Below are 17,989 nucleotides of genomic sequence, written 5' to 3' on the forward strand. Positions count from 1 at the left end.
TACAGTGTACTAATGACAGTGACATGTTTATAGGCTCAGTACCTGCTAGTGCCACAGTGTACTAATGACAGTGACATGTTTATGTGCTCAGTACCTGCTAGTGTCACAGTGTACTAATGACAGTGACATGTTTATGTGCTCAGCACCTGCTAGTGTCACAGTGTACTAATGACAGTGACATGTTTATGTGCTCAGTCCCTGCTAGTGTCACAGTGTACTAATGACAGTGACATGTTTATGTGCTCAGTACCTGCTAGTGTCACAGTGTACTAATGACAGTGACATGTTTATGTGCTCAGTACCTGCTAGTGTCACAGGGTACTAATGACAGTGACATGTTTATGTGCTCAGTACCTGCTAGTGTCACAGGGTACTAATGACAGTGACGTGTTTATGTGCTCAGCACCTGCTAGTTTTACAGTGTACTAATGACAGTGACATGTTTATAGGCTCAGTACCTGCTAGTGTCACAGTGTACTAATGACAGTGACATGTTTATGTGCTCAGTACCTGCTAGTGTCACAGGGTACTAATGACAGTGACATGTTTATGTGCTCATTACCTGCTAGTGTCACAGGGTACTAATGACAGTGACATGTTTATGTGCTCAGTACCTGCTAGTGTCACAGGGTACTAATGACAGTGACATGTTTATAGGCTCAGTACCTGCTAGTGTCACAGTGTACTAATGACAGTGACATGTTTATGTGCTCAGTACCTGCTAGTTTTACAGTGTACTAATGACAGTGACATGTTTATAGGCTCAGTACCTGCTAGTGTCACAGTGTACTAATGACAGTGACATGTTTATTTGCTCAGTTCCTGCTAGGGTCACAGTGTACTAATGACAGTGACATGTTTATGTGCTCAGTACCTGCTAGTGCCACAGTGTACTAATGACAGTGACATGTTTATGTGCTCAGTCCCTGCTAGTGTCACAGTGTACTAATGACAGTGACATGTTTATGTGCTCAGTACCTGCTAGTGTCACAGTGTACTAATGACAGTGACATGTTTATAGGCTCAGACCCTGCTAGTGTCACAGTGTACTAATGACAGTGACATGTTTATGTGCTCAGTACCTGCTAGTGTCACAGTGTACTAATGACAGTGACATGTTTATAGGCTCAGTACCTGCTAGTGTCACAGTGTACTAATGACAGTGACATGTTTATTTGCTCAGTTCCTGCTAGGGTCACAGGGTACTAATGACAGTGACATGTTTATGTGCTCAGTCCCTGCTAGGGTCACAGTGTACTAATGACAGTGACATGTTTATGGGCTCAGTACCTGCTAGTGTCACAGTGTACTAATGACAGTGACATGTTTATGTGCTCAGTACCTGCTAGTGTCACAGTGTACTAATGACAGTGACATGTTTATGGGCTCAGTACCTGCTAGTGTCACAGTGTACTAATGACAGTAACATGTTTATGTGCTCAGTACCTGCTAGTGTCACAGTGTACTAATGACAGTGACATGTTTATGTGCTCAGTACCTGCTAGTGCCACAGTGTACTAATGACAGTGACATGTTTATGTGCTCAGTACCTGCTAGTGTCACAGTGTACTAATGACAGTGACATGTTTATGTGCTCAGTCCCTGCTAGTGCCACAGTGTACTAATGACAGTGACATGTTTATGTGCTCAGTCCCTGCTAGTGCCACAGTGTACTAATGACAGTGACATGTTTATGTGCTCAGTCCCTGCTAGGGTCACAGTGTACTAATGACAGTGACATGTTTATGTGCTCAGTACCTGCTAGGGTCACAGTGTACTAATGACAGTGACATGTTTATGTGCTCAGTCCCTGCTAGTGTCACAGTGTACTAATGACAGTGACATGTTTATGTGCTCATTACCTGCTAGTGTCACAGTGTACTAATGACAGTGACATGTTTATGTGCTCAGTACCTGCTAGTGTCACAGTGTACTAATGACAGTGACATGTTTATAGGCTCAGTACCTGCTAGTGTCACAGTGTACTAATGACAGTGACATGTTTATGTGCTCAGTACCTGCTAGTGTCACAGTGTACTAATGACAGTGACGTGTTTATGTGCTCAGTCCCTGCTAGTGTCACAGTGTACTAATGAGTGACATGTTTATGTGCTCATTACCTGCTAGTGTCACAGTGTACTAATGACAGTGACATGTTTATGTGCTCAGTACCTGCTAGTGTCACAGTGTACTAATGACAGTGACATGTTTATAGGCTCAGTACCTGCTAGTGTCACAGTGTACTAATGACAGTGACATGTTTATGTGCTCAGTACCTGCTAGTGTCACATGGTACTAATGACAGTGACATGTTTATAGGCTCAGTCCCTGCTAGTGTCACAGTGTACTAATGACAGTGACATGTTTATAGGCTCAGACCCTGCTAGGGTCACAGTGTACTAATGACAGTGACATGTTTATAGGCTCAGTCCCTGCTAGTGTCACAGTGTACTAATGACAGTGACATGTTTATAGGCTCAGTACCTGTTAGTGTCACAGTGTACTAATGACAGTGACATGTTTATGTGCTCAGTACCTGCTAGGGTCACAGTGTACTAATGAGTGACATGTTTATTTGCTCAGTACCTGCTAGTGTCACAGTGTACTAATGACAGTGACATGTTTATGTGCTCAGTACCTGCTAGTGTCACAGTGTACTAATGACAGTGACGTGTTTATGTGCTCAGTCCCTGCTAGTGTCACAGTGTACTAATGACAGTGACATGTTTATTTGCTCAGTACCTGCTAGTGTCACAGTGTACTAATGACAGTGACATGTTTATGTGCTCAGTACCTGCTAGTGTCACAGTGTACTAATGACAGTGATATGTTTATAGGCTCAGTACCTGCTAGTGTCACAGTGTACTAATGACAGTGACATGTTTATGTGCTCAGTACCTGCTAGTGTCATAGTGTACTAATGACAGTAACATGTTTATTTGCTCAGTACCTGCTAGTGCCACAGTGTACTAATGACAGTGACATGTTTATGTGCTCAGTACCTGCTAGTGTCACAGTGTACTAATGACAGTGATATGTTTATAGGCTCAGTACCTGCTAGTGTCACAGTGTACTAATGACAGTGACATGTTTATGTGCTCAGTACCTGCTAGTGTCACAGTGTACTAATGACAGTGACATGTTTATGTGCTCAGTACCTGCTAGTGTCACAGTGTACTAATGACAGTGACATGTTTATGTGCTCAGTCCCTGCTAGTGTCACAGTGTACTAATGACAGTGACATGTTTATGTGCTCAGTACCTGCTAGTGTCACAGTGTACTAATGACAGTGACATGTTTATAGGCTCAGTACCTGCTAGTGTCACAGTGTACTAATGACAGTGACATGTTTATGTGCTCAGTACCTGCTAGTGTCACAGTGTACTAATGACAGTGACATGTTTATGTGCTCAGTACCTGCTAGTGTCACAGTGTTCTAATGACAGTGACATGTTTATGTGCTCAGTACCTGCTAGTGTCACAGTGTACTAATGACAGTGACATGTTTATGTGCTCAGTTCCTGCTGGTGTCACAGGGTACTAATGACAGTGACATGTTTATGTGCTCAGTCCCTGCTAGTGTCACCGTATACTAATGACAGTGACATGTTTATGTGCTCAGTATCTGCTAGTGTCACAGGGTAGTAATGACAGTGACATGTTTATGTGCTCAGTACCTGCTAGTGTCACAGGGTACTAATGACAGTGACATGTTTATAGGCTCAGTACCTGCTAGTGTCACAGTGTACTAATGACAGTGACATGTTTATAGGCTCAGTACCTGCTAGTGTCACAGGGTACTAATGACAGTGACATGTTTATAGGCTCAGTACCTGCTAGTGTCACAGTGTACTAATGACAGTGACATGTTTATAGGCTCAGTACCTGCTAGTGCCACAGTGTACTAATGACAGTGACATGTTTATGTGCTCAGTACCTGCTAGTGTCACAGTGTACTAATGACAGTGACATGTTTATGTGCTCAGTCCCTGCTAGTGTCACAGTGTACTAATGACAGTGACATGTTTATTTGCTCAGTCCCTGCTAGTGCCACAGTGTACTAATGACAGTGACATGTTTATGTGCTCAGTACCTGCTAGTGTCACAGTGTACTAATGACAGTGACATGTTTATGTGCTCAGTACCTGCTAGGATCACAGTGTACTAATGACAGTGACATGTGTATGTGCTCAGTACCTGCTAGTGTTACAGTGTACTAATGACAGTGACATGTTTATGTGCTCAGTCCCTGCTAGTGTCACAGTGTACTAATGACAGTGACATGTTTATGTGCTCAGTACCTGCTAGTGCCACAGTGTACTAATGACAGTGACATGTTTATGTGCTCAGTCCCTGCTAGGGTCACAGTGTACTAATGACAGTGACATGTTTATGTGCTCAGTACCTGCTAGTGCCACAGTGTACTAATGACAGTGACATGTTTATGTGCTCAGTACCTGCTAGTGCCACAGTGTACTAATGACAGTGACATGTTTATGTGCTCAGTACCTAGTGTCACAGTGTACTAATGACAGTGACATGTATCAGCTCAGTACCTGCTAGTGCCACAGTGTACTAATGACAGTGACATGTTTATAGGCTCAGTACCTGCTAGTGTCACAGTGTACTAATGACAGTGACATGTTTATAGGCTCAGTACCTGCTAGTGTCACAGTGTACTAATGACAGTGACATGTTTATGTGCTCAGTACCTGCTAGTGCCACAGTGTACTAATGACAGTGACATGTTTATGTGCTCAGTCCCTGCTAGTGTCACAGTTTACTAATGACAGTGACATGTTTATAGGCTCAGTACCTGCTAGTGTCAGTGAACTAATGATAGTGATATGTTTATGTGCTCAGTACCTGCTAGTGTCAGTGTACTAATGATAGTGACATGTTTATGTGCTCAGTCCCTGCTAGTGTCACAGTGTACTAATGACAGTGACATGTTTATAGGCTCAGTCCCTGCTAGTGTCACAGTGTACTAATGACAGTGACATGTTTATGTGCTCAGTCCCTGCTAGTGTCACAGTGTACTAATGACAGTGACATGTTTATAGGCTCAGTCCCTGCTAGTGTCACAGTGTACTAATGACAGTGACATGTTTATGTGCTCAGCCTCTGCTAGTGTCACAGGGTACTAATGACAGTGACATGTTTATGTGCTCAGTACCTGCTAGTGTCACAGTGTACTAATGACAGTGACATGTTTATGTACTCAGTACCTGCTAGTGTCACAGTGTACTAATGACAGTGACATGTTTATGTGCTCAGTACCTGCTAGTGTCACAGGGTACTAATGACAGTGACATGTTTATGTGCTCAGTACCTGCTGGTGTCACAGTGTACTAATGACAGTGACATGTTTATGTGCTCAGTACCTGCTAGTGCCACAGTGTACTAATGACAGTGACATGTTTATGTGCTCAGTCCCTGCTAGTGTCACAGTTTACTAATGACAGTGACATGTTTATGTGCTCAGTACCTGCTAGTGTCACAGTATACTAATGACAGTGACATGTTTATGTGCTCAGTACCTGCTGGTGTCACAGGGTACTAATGACAGTGACATGTTTATGTGCTCAGTACCTGCTAGTGTCACAGTGTACTAATGACAGTGACATGTTTATGTGCTCAGTACCTGCTAGGATCACAGTGTACTAATGACAGTGACATATTTATGTGCTTAGTCCCTGCTAGGGTCACAGTGTACTAATGACAGTGACATGTTTATGTGCTCAGTACCTAGTGTCACAGTGTACTAATGACAGTGACATGTTTATGTGCTCAGTACCCGCTAGTGTAACAGTGTACTAATGACAGTGACATGTTTATGTGCTCAGTCCCTGCTAGTGCCACAGTGTACTAATGACAGTGACATGTTTATGTGCTCAGTACCTGCTAGTGTTACAGTGTACTAATGACAGTGACGTGTTTATGTGCTCAGTACCTGCTAGTGTCACAGTGTACTAATGACAGTGACATGTTTATGTGCTCAGTCCCTGCTAGTGCCACAGTGTACTAATGACAGTGACATGTTTATGTGCTCAGTACCTGCTAGTGTTACAGTGTACTAATGACAGTGACATGTTTATGTGCTCAGTACCTAGTGTCACAGTGTACTAATGACAGTGACATGTTTATGTGCTCAGTACCTAGTGTCACAGTGTACTAATGATAGTGACATGTTTATGTGCTCAGTCCCTGCTAGTGTCACAGTGTACTAATGACAGTGACATGTTTATGTGCTCAGTCCCTGCTAGTGTCACAGTGTACTAATGACAGTGACATGTTTATGTGCTCAGTCCCTGCTAGTGTCACAGTGTACTAATGACAGTGACATGTTTATGTGCTCAGTCCCTGCTAGTGTCACAGTGTACTAATGACAGTGACATGTTTATGTGCTCAGTCCCTGCTAGTGTCACAGTGTACTAATGACAGTGACATGTTTATGTGCTCAGTCCCTGCTAGTGTCACAGTGTACTAATGACAGTGACATGTTTATGTGCTCAGTACCTGCTAGTGTCACAGTGTACTAATGACAGTGACATGTTTATGTGCTCAGTCCCTGCTAGGGTCACAGTGTACTAATGACAGTGACATGTTTATAGGCTCAGTACCTGCTAGTGTCACAGTTTACTAATGACAGTGACATGTTTATGTGCTCAGTCTCTGCTTGTGTCACAGGGTACTAATCACAGTGACATGTTTCTCCAACATTGGTGTGTCCGGTCCACGGCGTCATCCTTACTTGTGGGATATTCTCTTCCCCAACAGGAAATGGCAAAGAGTCCCAGCAAAGCTGGCCATATAGTCCCTCCTAGGCTCCGCCCACCCCAGTCATTCTCTTTGCCGTTGCACAGGCAACATCTCCACGGAGATGGTTAAGAGTTTTTTGGTGTTTAAATGTAGTTTTTATTCTTCTATCAAGTGTTTGTTATTTTAAAATAGTGCTGGTATGTACTATTTACTCTGAAACAGAAAAGGATGAAGATTTCTGTTTGTGAGAGGAAGATGATTTTAGCAGACAGTAACTAAAATCGATTGCTGTTTCCACATAGGACTGTTGAGATGAAGTAACTTCAGTTGGGGGAAACAGTTAGCAGACTTTTCTGCTTAAGGTATGACTAGCCATATTTCTAACAAGACGATGTAATGCTGGAAGGCTGTCATTTCCCCTCATGGGGACCGGTAAGCCATTTTCTTAGTCAAACAAACAGAATAAAGGGCTGAATATGGGCTAAAAAACTGGTAGACATTTTTATGGGCTAAATCGATTGCTTTATTTGGGCATATTATTCAGATTTAGGCTGACAATTTGCATTTATAATCTTGGGGAACGTTTATAAAACGGCAGGCACTGTGTTAGACACCTTTTCCAGTCAGGGGGCCTTTCTAGTTATAGACTGAGCCTCATTTTCGCGCCATTACTGCGCAGTTGTTTTTTGAGAGCAGGGCATGCAGATGCATGTGTGAGGATCTAAAAATCACTGGAAAAGCTTCTAGAAGGCGTCAATTGGTATCGTATTCCCCTCTGGGCTTGGTTGGGTCTCAGCAAAGACTATAGCTGGGACTGTATAGGGGTTAAATTTAAAAACGGCTCCGGTTCCGTTATTTTAAGGGTTAAAGCTCTGAAATTGTGCAATACTTTTAATGCTTTAAGACACTGTGGTGAAATTTTGGTAATTTTTGAACAATTCCTTCATACTTTTTCACATATTCAGTAATAAAGTGTTTTCTGTTTGAAATTTAAAGAGACAGTAACGGTTTTGTTTTAAAACTTTTTTTGTGCTTTGTTGACAAGTTTAAGCCTGTTTAACATGTCTGTACCATCAGATAAGCTATGTTCTATATGTATGAAAGCCAATGTGTCTCCCCATTTAAATTTATGTGATAATTGTGCCATAGCGTCCAAACAAAGTAAGGACAGTACTGCCACAGATAATGAAATTGCCCAAGATGATTCCTCAAATGAGGGGAGTAAACATGATACTACATCATCTCCTACTGTGTCTACACCAGTTTTGCCCACGCAGGAGGCCCCTAGTACATCTAGTGCGCCAATGCTTATTACCATGCAACAATTAACGGCTGTAATGGATAGCTCCATAGCAAATATTTTATCCAAAATGCCTACTTATCAGAGAAAGCGCGATTGCTCTGTTTTAAACACTGAAGAGCAAGAGGGCGCTGATGATAACTGTTCTGACATACCCTCACACCAATCTGAAGGGGCCATGAGGGAGGTTTTGTCAGATGGAGAAATCTCAGATTCAGGAAAAATTTCTCATCAAGCTGAACCTGATGTTGTGACATTTAAATTTAAATTAGAACATCTCCGCGCACTGCTTAAGGAGGTGTTATCTACTCTGGATGATTGTGACAACTTGGTCATTCCAGAGAAATTATGCAAGATGGACAAGTTCCTAGAGGTTCCGGTGCCCCCCGACGCTTTTCCTATACCCAAGCGGGTGGCGGACATAGTAAATAAGGAGTGGGAAAAGCCCGGCATACCTTTTGTTCCCCCCCCTATATTTAAGAAATTATTTCCTATGGTCGACCCCAGAAAGGATTTATGGCAGACAGTCCCTAAGGTCGAGGGGGCAGTTTCTACTCTAAACAAACGCACTACTATTCCTATCGAAGATAGTTGTGCTTTCAAAGATCCTATGGATAAAAAATTGGAAGGTTTGCTTAAAAAATTTTGTACAGCAAGGCTACCTTCTACAACCAATTTCATGCATTGTTCCTGTCACTACGGCAGCGTGGTTCTGGTTCGAGGAACTAGAAAAGTCGCTCAGTAGAGAAACTCCATATGAGGAGGTTATGGACAGAGTTCACGCACTTAAATTGGCTAACTTTTATTTTAGATGCCGCTTTGCAATTAGCTAGATTAGCGGCAAAAAATTCAGGGTTTGCTATCGTGGTGCGCAGAGCGCTTTGGCTAAAGTCTTGGTCAGCGGATGTGTCATCCAAGACAAAATTGCTTAACATCCCTTTCAAAGGTAAAACTTTATTTGGACCAGAATTGAAAGAGATTATTTCAGACATCACTGGGGGAAAGGGCCACGCCCTTCCACAAGATAGGTCTTTTAAGGCTAAAAATAAGTCTAATTTCCGTCCCTTTCGCAGAAACGGACCGGCCTCTAATTCTGCATCCTCTAAGCAAGAGGGTAATGCCTCACAACCCAAACCAGCCTGGAAACCAATGCAAGGCTGGAACAAGGGTAAGCAGGCCAAGAAGCCTGCCACTGCTAACAAAACAGCATGAAGGAGTAGCCCCCGATCCGGGACCGGATCTAGTGGGGGGCAGACTCTCTCTCTCTTTGCTCAGGCTTGGGCAAGAGATGTTCAGGATCCTTGGGCGCTAGAAATAGTTTCTCAAGGTTATCTCCTGGAATTCAAGGAACTACCCCCAAGGGGAAGGTTCCACATGTCTCACTTATCCTCAAATCAAATAAAGAGACAGGCATTCTTACATTGTGTAGAAGACCTGTTAAAGATGGGAGTGATACACCCAGTTCCAATAAAGGAACATGGAATGGGATTTTATTCCAATCTGTTCGTAGTTCCCAAAAAAGAGGGAACGTTCAGACCAATTTTGGATTTGAAGATCCTAAACAAATTTCTCAGGGTACCATCGTTCAAGATGGAAACCATTCGAACGATTCTACCCACCATCCAGGAAAGTCAATTTATGACTACCGTGGATCTAAAGGATGCGTACCTACATATTCCTATCCACAAAGAACATCATCAGTTCCTAAGGTTCGCTTTTCTGGACAAGCATTACCAGTTTGTGGCCCTCCCATTCGGATTAGCCACTGCTCCAAGGATTTTTCACAAAGGTGCTAGGGTCCCTTCTAGCGGTTCTAAGACCGAGGGGCATTGCAGTAGTACCTTACTTGGACGACATTCTAATACAAGCGTCGTCCCTGTCAAAAGCAAAGGCTCATACGGACATCGTTCTAGCCTTTCTCAGATCTCACGGATGGAAGGTGAACAAAGAAAAAAGTTCTCTGTCTCCGTCGACAAGAGTTCCCTTCTTGGGAACAATAATAGATTCCTTAGAAATGAGGATTTTTCTGACAGAGGTCAGAAAATCAAAACTTCTAAGCTCTTGTCAAGTACTTCATTCTGTTCCTCGTCCTTCCATAGCGCAGTGCATGGAAGTAGTAGGATTGATGGTTGCAACAATGGACATAGTTCCTTTTGCACGAATTCATCTAAGACCATTACAACTGTGCATGCTCAAACAGTGGAATGGGGATTATACAGACTTGTCTCCAATGATTCAAGTAGATCAAAAGACCAGAGATTCACTCCGTTGGTGGCTGACCCTGGACCATCTGTCCCAGGGAATGAGCTTCCGCAGACCAGAGTGCGTCATTGTCACGACCAACGCCAGTCTAGTGGGCTGGGGTGCGGTCTGGGAATCCCTGAAAGCTCAGGGTCTATGGTCTCGGGAAGAGTCTCTTCTCCTGATAAACATTCTGGAACTGAGAGCGATATTCAATGCTCTCAGAGCTTGGCCTCAACTAGCAAAGGCCAAATTCATAAGGTTCCAATCAGACAACATGACGACCGTTGCATATATCAATCATCAGGGGGGAACAAGGAGTTCCCTGGCGATGAAAGAAGTGACCAAAATAATTCAATGGGCGGAGGATCACTCCTGCCACTTGTCTGCGATCCACATCCCAGGAGTGGAAAATTGGGAGGCGGATTTTCTGAGTCGTCAGACATTCCATCCGGGGGAGTGGGAACTCCATCCGGAAATCTTTGCCCAAATAACTCAATTATGGGGCATTCCAGACATGGATCTGATGGCGTCTCGTCAGAACTTCAAGGTTCCTTGCTACGGGTCCAGATCCAGGGATCCCAAGGCGACTCTAGTAGATGCACTAGTAGCACCTTGGACCTTCAACCTAGCTTATGTATTTCCACCGTTTCCTCTCATTCCCAGGCTGGTAGCCAGGATCAATCAGGAGAGGGCCTCGGTGATCTTGATTGCTCCTGCGTGGCCACGCAGGACTTGGTATGCAGACCTGGTGAATATGTCATCGGCTCCACCATGGAAGCTACCTTTGAGACAGGACCTTCTTGTTCAGGGTCCATTCGAACATCCAAATCTGGTCTCTCTCTAGCTGACGGCTTGGAGATTGAACGCTTGATTCTATCGAAGCGTGGGTTTTCAGATTCTGTTATAGATACTCTGGTTCAGGCCAGAAAACCTGTAACTAGAAAAATTTACCATAAAATATGGAAAAAATATATCTGTTGGTGTGAATCCAAAGGATTCCCATGGAATAAGATAAAAATTCCTAAGATTCTCTCCTTTCTACAAGAAGGTTTGGAGAAAGGATTATCTGCAAGTTCTCTAAAAGGACAGATCTCTGCTTTATCTGTCTTGCTACACAAAAGACTGGCAGCTGTGCCAGATGTTCAAGCATTTGTTCAGGCTCTGGTTAGGATCAAGCCTGTTTACAGACCTTTGACTCCTCCCTGGAGTCTAAATCTAGTTCTTTCAGTTCTTCAAGGGGTTCCGTTTGAACCTTTACATTCCATAGATATTAAGTTACTATCTTGGAAAGTTTTGTTGTTAGTTGCAATTTCTTCTGCTAGAAGAGTTTCAGAGTTATCTGCTCTGCAGTGTTCTCCGTCCTATCTGGTGTTCCATGCAGATAAGGTGGTTTTGCGTACTAAGCCTGGTTTTCTTCCTAAAGTTGTTTCTAACAAAAATATTAACCAGGAGATAGTTGTACCTTCTTTGTGTCCGAATCCAGTTTCAAAGAAGGAACGTTTGTTACACAATTTGGACGTTGTCCGTGCTCTAAAATTCTATTTAGAGGCTACTAAAGATTTCAGACAAACATCTTCCTTGTTTGTTGTTTATTCTGGTAAAAGGAGAGGTCAAAAAGCGACTTCTACCTCTCTTTCCTTTTGGCTTAAAAGCATCATCCGATTGGCTTATGAGACTGCCGGACGGCAGCCTCCTGAAAGAATCACAGCTCACTCCACTAGGGCTGTGGCTTCCACATGGGCCTTCAAGAACGAGGCTTCTGTTGACCAGATATGTAAGGCAGCGACTTGGTCTTCACTGCACACTTTTGCCAAATTTTACAAATTTGATACTTTTGCTTCTTCGGAGGCTATTTTTGGGAGAAAGGCTTTGCAAGCTGTGGTGCCTTCCGTTTAGGTAACCTGATTTGCTCCCTCCCTTCATCCGTGTCCTAAAGCTTTGGTATTGGTTCCCACAAGTAAGGATGACGCCGTGGACCGGACACACCAATGTTGGAGAAAACAGAATTTATGCTTACCTGATAAATTACTTTCTCCAACGGTGTGTCCGGTCCACGGCCCGCCCTGGTTTTTTAATCAGGTCTGATGAATTATTTTCTCTAACTACAGTCACCACGGTACCATATGGTTTCTCCTATATATATTTCCTCCTGTCCGTCGGTCGAATGACTGGGGTGGGCGGAGCCTAGGAGGGACTATATGGCCAGCTTTGCTGGGACTCTTTGCCATTTCCTGTTGGGGAAGAGAATATCCCACAAGTAAGGATGACGCCGTGGACCGGACACACCGTTGGAGAAAGTAATTTATCAGGTAAGCATAAATTCTGTTTTATGTGCTCAGTCCCTGCTAGTGCCACAGTGTACTAATGACAGTGACATGTTTATGTGCTCAGTACCTGCTAGTGTCACAGTGTACTAATGACAGTTACATGTTTATGTGCTCAGTACCTGCTAGTGTCAGTGTACTAATGACAGTGACATGTTTATGGGCTCAGTACCTGCTAGTGTCACAGGGTACTAATGACAGTGACATGTTTATGTGCTCAGTCCCTGCTAGTGTCACAGTGTACTAATGACAGTGACATGTTTATAGGCTCAGTCCCTGCTAGTGTCACAGGGTACTAATGACAGTGACATGTTTATAGGCTCAGTACCTGCTAGTGTCACAGTGTACTAATGACAGTGACATGTTTATAGGCTCAGTACCTGCTAGTGTCACAGTTTACTAATGACAGTGACATGTTTATGTGCTCAGTACCTGCTAGTGTCACAGTGTACTAATGACAGTGACATGTTTATAGGCTCAGTCCCTGCTAGTGTCACAGGGTAATAATGACAGTGACATGTTTATGTGCTCAGTCCCTGCTAGTGTCACAGGGTACTAATGACAGTGACATGTTTATAGGCTCAGTACCTGCTAGTGTCACAGTGTACTAATGACAGTGACATGTTTATGTGCTCAGTACCTGCTAGTGTCACAGTGTACTAATGACAGTGACATGTTTATGTGCTCAGTACCTGCTAGTGTCACAGTGTACTAATGACAGTGACATGTTTATGTGCTCAGTACCTACTAGTATCACAGGGTACTAATGACAGTGACATGTTTATGTGCTCAGTCCCTGCTAGTGTCACAGTGTACTAATGACAGTGACATGTTTATGTGCTCAGTACCTGCTAGTGTCACAGTGTACTAATGACAGTGACATGTTTATGTGCTCAGTACCTGCTAGTGTCACAGTGTACTAATGACAGTGACATGTTTATGTGCTCAGTACCTGCTAGTGCCACAGTGCACTAATGACAGTGACATGTTTATGTGCTCAGTCCCTTCTAGTGTCACAGGGTACTAATGACAGTGACATATTTATGTGCTCAGTACCTGCTAGTGTCACAGTGTACTAATGACAGTGACATGTTTATGTACTCAGTACCTGCTAGTGTCACAGGGTACTAATGACAGTGACATGTTTATGTGCTCAGTACCTGCTAGTGCCACAGTGTACTAATGACAGTGACATGTTTATGTGCTCAGTACCTGCTAGTGTCACAGTGTACTAATGACAGTGACATGTTTATGTACTCAGTACCTGCTAGTGTCAGTGTACTAATGACAGTGACGTGTTTATGTGCTCAGTACCTGCTAGTGCCACAGTGTACTAATGACAGTGACATGTTTATAGGCTCAGTACCTGCTAGTGTTACAGTGTACTAATGACAGTGACATGTTTATGTGCTCAGTACCTGCTAGTGTCACAGTGTACTAATGACAGTGACGTGTTTATGTGCTCAGTACCTGCTAGTGCCACAGTGTACTAATGACAGTGACATGTTTATGTGCTCAGTCCTTGCTAGTGCCACAGTGTACTAATGACAGTGACATGTTTATGGGCTCAGTACCTGCTAGTGTTACAGTGTACTAATGACAGTGACATGTTTATAGGCTCAGTACCTGTTAGTGTCACAGTGTACTAATGACAGTGACATGTTTATGTGCTTAGTACCTGCTAGTGTCACAGTGTACTAATGACAGTGACATGTTTATGTGCTCAGTCCCTGCTAGTGTCACAGTGTACTAATGACAGTGACATGTTTATGTGCTCAGTACCTGCTAGTGTCACAGTGTACTAATGACAGTGACATGTTTATGTGCTCAGTACCTGCTAGTGTCACAGTGTACTAATGACAGTGACATGTTTATAGGCTCAGTATCTGCTAGTGTCACAGTGTACTAATGACAGTGACATGTTTATGTGCTCAGCACCTGCTAGTGTCACAGTGTACTAATGACAGTGGCATGTTTATGTGCTCAGTCCCTGCTAGTGCCACAGTGTACTAATGACAGTGACATGTTTATGTGCTCAGTCCCTGCTAGTGTCACAGTGTACTAATGACAGTGACATGTTTATGTGCTCAGTACCTGTTAGTGTCACAGTGTACTAATGACAGTGACATGTTTATGTGCTCAGTCCCTAGTGTCACAGGGTAGTAATGACAGTGACATGTGTATGTGCTCAGCACCTGCTAGTGTCACAGTGTACTAATGACAGTGACATGTTTATGTGCTCAGTACCTGCTAGGGTCACAGGGTACTAATGACAGTGACATGTTTATGTGCTCAGTCCCTGCTAGTGTCACAGTGTACTAATGACAGTGACATGTTTATGTGCTCAGTCCCTGCTAGTGTCACCGTATACTAATGACAGTGACATGTTTATGTGCTCAGTACCTGCTAGTGCCACAGTGTACTAATGACAGTGACATGTTTATGTGCTCAGTACCTGCTAGTGTCACAGTGTACTAATGACAGTGACATCTTTATAGGCTCAGTACCTGCTAGTGTCACAGTGTACTAATGACAGTGACATGTTTATAGGCTCAGTACCTGCTAGGGTCACAGTGTACTAATGACAGTGACATGTTTATAGGCTCAGTACCTGCTAGTGTCACAGTGTACTAATGACAGTGACATGTTTATAGGCTCAGTACCTGCTAGGGTCACAGTGTACTAATGACAGTGACATGTTTATGTGCTCAGCACCTGCTAGGGTCACAGTGTACTAATGAGTGACATGTTTATGTGCTCAGTACCTCCTAGTGTCACAGTGCACTAATGACAGTGACATGTTTATTTGCTCAGTACCTGCTAGTGTCACAGTGTTCTAATGACAGTGACATGTTTATTTGCTCAGTACCTGCTAGTGTCTCAGTGTACTAATGACAGTGACATGTTTATGTGCTCAGTACCTGCTAGTGTCACAGTGTACTAATGACAGTGACATGTTTATAGGCTCAGTACCTGCTAGTGTCACAGTGTACTAATGACAGTGACATGTTTATAGGCTCAGTACCTGCTAGGGTCACAGTGTACTAATGACAGTGACATGTTTATGTGCTCAGTACCTTCTAGTGCCACAGTGTACTAATGACAGTGACATGTTTATGTGCTCAGTACCTGCTAGTGTCACAGTGTACTAATGACAGTGACATGTTTATGTGCTCAGTACCTGCTAGGGTCACAGTGTACTAATGAGTGACATGTTTATGTGCTCAGTCCCTGCTAGTGCCACAGTGTACTAATGACAGTGACATGTTTATGTGCTCAGTACCTGCTAGTGTCACAGGGTACTAATGACAGTGACATGTTTATGTGCTCAGTCCCTGCTAGTGTCACAGTGTACTAATGACAGTGACATGTTTATGTGCTCAGTCCCTGCTAGGGTCACAATGTACTAATGACAGTGACATATTTATGTGCTCAGTCCCTGCTAGGGTCACAATGTACTAATGACAGTGACATGTTTATGTGCTCAGTACCTGCTAGTGTCACAGGGTACTAATGACAGTGACATGTTTATGTGCTCAGTACCTGCTAGTGTCACAGGGTACTAATGACAGTGACATGTTTATCTGCTCAGTACCTGCTAGTGTCACAGGGTACTAATGACAGTGACATGTTTATCTGCTCAGTACCTGCTAGTGCCACAGTGTACTAATGACAGTGACATGTTTATGTGCTCAGTCCCTGCTAGGGTCACAGTGTACTAATGAGTGACATGTTTATGTGCTCAGTCCCTGCTAGTGCCACAGTGTACTAATGACAGTGACATGTTTATAGGCTCAGCACCTGCTAGTGTCACAGTGTACTAATGACAGTGACATGTTTATGTGCTCAGTACCTGCTAGTGTCACAGTATACTAATGACAGTGACATGTTTATGTGCTCAGCACCTGCTAGTGTCACAGTGTACTAATGACAGTGACATGTTTATGTGCTCAGTACCTGCTAGTGTCACAGGGTACTAATGACAGTGACATGTTTATGTGCTCAGTACCTGCTAGTGTCACAGTGTACTAATGACAGTGACATGTTTATGTACTCAGTACCTGCTAGTGTCACAGTGTACTAATGACAGTGACGTGTTTATGTGCTCAGTACCTGCTAGTGTCACAGTGTACTAATGAGTGACATGTTTATGTGCTCAGTACCTGCTAGTGTCACAGTGTACTAATGCCAGTGACATGTTTATAGGCTCAGGACCTGCTAGTGTCACAGGGTACTAATGACAGTGACATGTTTATGGGCTCAGGACCTGCTAGTGCCACAGTGTACTAATGACAGTGATATGTTTATGTGCTTAGTACCTGCTAGTGTCACAGGGTAGTAATGACAGTGACATGTGTATATGCTCAGTACCTGCTAGTGTCACAGTGTACTAATGACAGTGACATGTTTATGTGCTCAGTACCTGCTAGTGTCACAGTGTACTAATGACAGTGACATGTTTATGTGCTCAGTCCCTGCTAGTGTCACAGTGTACTAATGACAGTGACATGTTTATGTGCTCAGTACCTGCTAGTGTCACAGTGTACTAATGACAGTGACATGTTTATGTGCTCAGTCCCTGCTAGTGTCACAGTGTACTAATGACAGTGACATGTTTATGTGCTCAGTCCCTGCTAGTGTCACAGTGTACTAATGACAGTGACATGTTTATGTGCTCAGTACCTGCTAGTATCACAGTGTACTAATGACAGTGACATATTTTTGTGCTCAGTACCTGCTAGTGTCACAGTGTACTAATGACAGTGACATGTTTATGTGTTCAGTAGCTGCTAGTGTCACAGTGTACTAATGACAGTGACATGTTTATGTGCTCAGTCCCTAGTGTCACAGTGTACTAGTGACAGTGACATGTTTATGTGCTCAGTACCCGCTAGTGTAACAGTGTACTAATGACAGTGACATGTTTATAGGCTCAGTACCTGCTAGTGTCACAGTGTACTAATGACAGCGACATGTTTATGTGCTTAGTACCTGCTAGTGTTACAGTGTACTAATGACAGTGACATGTTTATGTGCTCAGTCCCTGCTAGGGTCACAGTGTACTAATGACAGTGACATGTTTATGTGCTCAGTCCCTGCTAGGGTCACAGTTTACTAATGACAGTGACATGTTTATGTGCTCAGTCCCTGCTAGGATCACAGTGTACTAATGACAGTGACATGTTTATGTGCTCTGTCCCTTCCAGAGTCAGTGTACTAATGACAGTGACGTGTTTATGTGCTCAGTCCCTGCTAGTGTCACAGTGTACTAATGACAGTGACATGTTTATGTGCTCAGTACCTGCTAGTGTCACAGTGTACTAATGACAGTGACATGTTTATAGGCTCAGACCCTGC

General features: G+C 43.4%; 1 protein-coding gene across 1 annotated transcript in view; it reads left to right on the plus strand.

The window, feature by feature from the left end:
• The window catches only part of XPO5 (exportin 5), a 630,805-nt gene that overhangs the window by 327,279 nt on the left and 285,537 nt on the right, over window positions 1-17,989 (plus strand). The window lies entirely within an intron of this gene.

The sequence above is a fragment of the Bombina bombina genome, chromosome 4 (assembly GCF_027579735.1).
Source record: "Bombina bombina isolate aBomBom1 chromosome 4, aBomBom1.pri, whole genome shotgun sequence".
Lineage (NCBI taxonomy): Eukaryota > Metazoa > Chordata > Amphibia > Anura > Bombinatoridae > Bombina > Bombina bombina.